The sequence below is a fragment of the Mycetomoellerius zeteki genome, unplaced genomic scaffold, assembly GCF_001594055.1.
Source record: "Mycetomoellerius zeteki isolate Tzet28-1 unplaced genomic scaffold, Tzet1.0 scaffold732, whole genome shotgun sequence".
Classification (NCBI taxonomy): Eukaryota; Metazoa; Arthropoda; class Insecta; order Hymenoptera; family Formicidae; genus Mycetomoellerius; species Mycetomoellerius zeteki.
Window position 1 is genome coordinate 1 of NW_017257756.1, and position 4,308 is coordinate 4,308.

Below are 4,308 nucleotides of genomic sequence, written 5' to 3' on the forward strand. Positions count from 1 at the left end.
CCAGACGTAGGTACATGTCTGGGATCCAGTCACTGGGATCGGACAGCATGTATGTCCGGACAGCTACACAAAACTTTATTTATTTATATTAATATTAATCTCAAATGCTTTTTTTACCTTAAAGATCAATTTGAATTAGTTGTCTTTTGTCATTAAACATCTATTTATATTATTATTTTCCGTCAGCACATATTAATTTTCCAATTGTAGTTGGACACTGGGACAATCACGTCTCAGTGTCCGACCGGCTTGTCCGGCTACTAGTACATTAACGCATTCTATTATTTATTTAAATATTTTAATTAATAATTGTTATAAGTGGGTTCAAATAATTTTTCCTTGCTTAAGGGAGTCTTGAATTTTCAAATGAATACAAATATTGATATTAAAAACCTTTTTGATATTGTAAATTGTATTATTTATGAGAACCTAACGCAACTAGTACATTAACGCATTCTATTATTTATTTAAATATTTTAATTAATAATTGTTATAAGTGGGTTCAAATAATTTTTCCTTGCTTAAGGGAGTCTTGAATTTTCAAATGAATACAAATATTGATATTAAAAACCTTTTTGATATTGTAAATTGTATTATTTATGAGAACCTAACGCTTAAACGTCCGGTTACTGGGACATTTACCTTAGTGCAGATATCTCTTATGTTCTTATATGTAGTTGAACCAATAAATAAAATTAATATTATGATATACGAATTATACGGACCGATGAGAATAAATCTAATTAAATAAGAAAATTCGGAGTCAAAAAGGATCTTAGTGCTTAAATATTTCTGTGTAAATTTATATAGGTACATATCTGATTCTATAAACTGCGCGCTGAAATCTTTTTCGATCTTGAAATGTATTGTGAGCAGAACCACAGTAGTAATATTAAATTGACAAGCAATTTAATAATTTTTTAATGCTAGTAAGCATCTTTATAAAAATATTAATATATTAATGATCCGAGATTCAAATTCGTATTCATATTTGTAATTGTTTATTACGCGTCTCCTTGAAATATGACATTTGTTTACTAGATATTGATTATTACGACAAATATTGCCGAAGCCTCGAGATGGTCAAATTAATATGACGTCCGTCCCGGAAAGTCGAGAGTTCCAGGTTGAAACTCTGCTGAAGCAATATTTTTTGCAATAAAATTAATCGCAGATTTATATTCTCATATTATTATTTTCTCATAAAGATGTTTATTAGCATCAAAAAATTATTTTGCTTGTCAATTTAATAAGTGATTATTACTCTTGTTCTGCTGGGACTTCCGGTTGGAATAGGTAAGCTGTCAGACGCATTGGAGGTTGGGAGCAGAGTAAAAGAAAGTGTACTCATAACCGCATATATTTTTCAAAACGGGAAAGCCATCACAGGGGACGAGTACCCGAGTAGACAGACTCAATAGCAAATAATTTGCAATATAAGAGTTATGTGGTTGAAAGGGCGTTCTCTGGAGGGCTAACCTAAAACAGGGAAGTAGGCGGGAGCGGAAAGTTTACCACGTGGCTGGTGAAATTAAGGAACAGAGAGGAACGACCGATCCAGAGACATCCGGTTCAACAGAGGAACCGAGAAAACAACGGCTACCGGTGAAAGTGCTTGGGAAACTAAGTGCTTTGAAGAGCAGAAGTAGTGACGGGCACTTAATCGATTCCTAATCGATTAAATCGATTATCGACAGCCGCATAATCGAGATCAATCGATTATTGGACGGCCCCAAGATAATTGATTATAATCGATTAATCGGACAATAATCGTCTGTTTTTTAGGCCCTGCACACAATGGAGGAAATATTAGGAATAGGAATAAATAATAAGATTTTGACCTATTAGAAACCATGTATTTCGGTATAACTGGTTTCTGATAGGTTGAAATCTTATTATAGACTCTCTAATTTGCACTACACTGTAGCCATTAACTACGGAAACACGCTACATTGTCGAAGTGTTGCACTGGTGAGTGATAGTGCAACCAAGAGAAAACGCTATAGGTCAAAAGAGAAAAAGAGAAACGAGAGGACTGATGGCTCCTGCACACCGGAAGCGTTTCCGGCTTTCCGCGTCCAGTGTGCAAGAGGAGGCGTTCTGAATGTGAATTTCTGATAGTGATACATTTAAATTTAGATTTACTTTACTGCTGTTAACACTTCTATGCGATTAGATTAATCGTTAATTAATCTAATTAGAAAGAGGCCCTTAACAGAATTGTACAGAATAAGGACACTTGTTGGATTCACACTGCATTTGTCGTACAATGACTCTGCAACCAATCAGAAAACAGGATTTTGCTTCGTGTCGCTGATACGATTTTTTTGATTGGTTGCAGAGTCGTCATACGACGCACATCGGATGCAGTGTGAATGCAGCAACTGATTTGGCATTCTCTCTCTCTCTCTCTCTCCTGGAGTGCGTTCCAAAACTTGACTCTATCAACTCCGAGTATCTTTTATCCTTGTTCATCATTCAATGAACAACAAGGATGGTCATACCCTACGTTTCCACTGAGGGTGCGTTCCACTTAACGTTCGCAATGCTCGCGAGCATCATTTCATCTTTGTTTAATATTTGTAAACGATAAGGATGAAATGATGCTCGCGAGCGTTGCGAACGTTAAGTGGAACGCGCCCTGAGCGCGTCACGCGTCGCGTCGTGAAAGAGAGAAAGAGAGAAGTATATATAAATATACACATCCCCTCTCTTTCTCTCTTTCACAACGCGACGCGTGTGGCCGTGCACACTCAGTGGAACGTACCATCATACCATGCATTCGTATTTTGTAAATCATAACCTGACTATCGTTATCGTAACCGCTGACCGGTCTGTAAACAGTACAAAATGTTAAAAAAGTGGCTAAAATCCAAAGGAAACGGGCGACAAAGATTATATAATGAAAATGATAATGGTAATTATTTTTTAATTAATATAAATAAAAACAACATAAAAGCTAATTAATTATTTTAAAGTAATTTTTTACAAAAATTAATTAATAATTTTCATTGATAATTTTCATTGATTTTTTTATATTATAGAGATAGAAATATCTTCAACAGATTCAAATGAATTAGAAAGAACTAGAAGCCGATCAACTGTAAGTCGATCAAGTAAAAGTACTTTTTCTAGCACAAAACGGTAATACATCTATATTTTATAGATCTTTGTATATAATTTTATATATTTACATATATGCATACACATACACATCTGTTATCTATTATGTTTACAGTTTTAAAGCATCTTTATATTTTGGAAATACTTCTGATTTTGATAAAACAGATTCAGACAACGAGAATTCAGAAAATTTTAATTATAAAAAAGAAAACTCTGGATCTCATAATAGGTTTGTAATTTACAATGTTTTAATTTAGAATGATTCAATTTTTTTATGTTTTAAAATATGCTTGAATATTGCTACTATGTAAATACTATTGTAAATAAATTTTCTTTCAGTAAAAATAGCAAGCAAGAAAAAAAAAGCAGAAAAATAACTAATCGGTATGTAAAAAGTAAGAAACTATAAATTATCTAATAGTCAATATTTAATTTTATTATTTAAACTTTTTTTTCAAGAACATTTCGTACACAGTCTGATGCATGGAATTTCTTTACCAAAATTAATAACAAAAATGTTCGTTGTAATATTTGTGAAAAGGTGTTTAAAAATTGTGGAAATACAACAAACTTTTTGACACATGTTAAAACACAACATGTATACGAGTATGAACGATATTTACACGATTCATCAGATACTGATTCTGAAGGATTGTGTCCTGAAAACTCAAAATTAAACACATCCAAAAATTTTACAGGTTACAAAAATGAATTATATTTATAAAAAATAAGTTATATTTACATCATATTCAATTTATTTTTTCTTTCTATTCTTCTTTATATTTTTGAATTTTCTATAGATTTTGGCACTCAGAAGAAATCAATGAAACATTTATTCAAAAATATGATTCCTTATGAAAAAAATAGTAAAAAGAAAAAAGAATTAGATCGGAAACTTGCTGTGGTAGCTAAAGATTTCCAGCCTTTATAGTTGAAGATGAAGGATTTTGTAATTTTGTAAAAGCTTTAAATCCCAGATACGAAATTATTTCAAGAAAAACATTAACTAATTCCGTATTACCTGAATGTTATGAAATGGCAAAAAAAAATTTAAAAAGTTTATTGGAAAAAGCCCATTCTGTTTCCTTAACAGCAGATGGATGGACATCTAACGCAAATGAAAGCTATTTGGGTATTACCTGTGTAACAACCTAACTTTCTACGCGTGGATATGGCTCCCCCCCG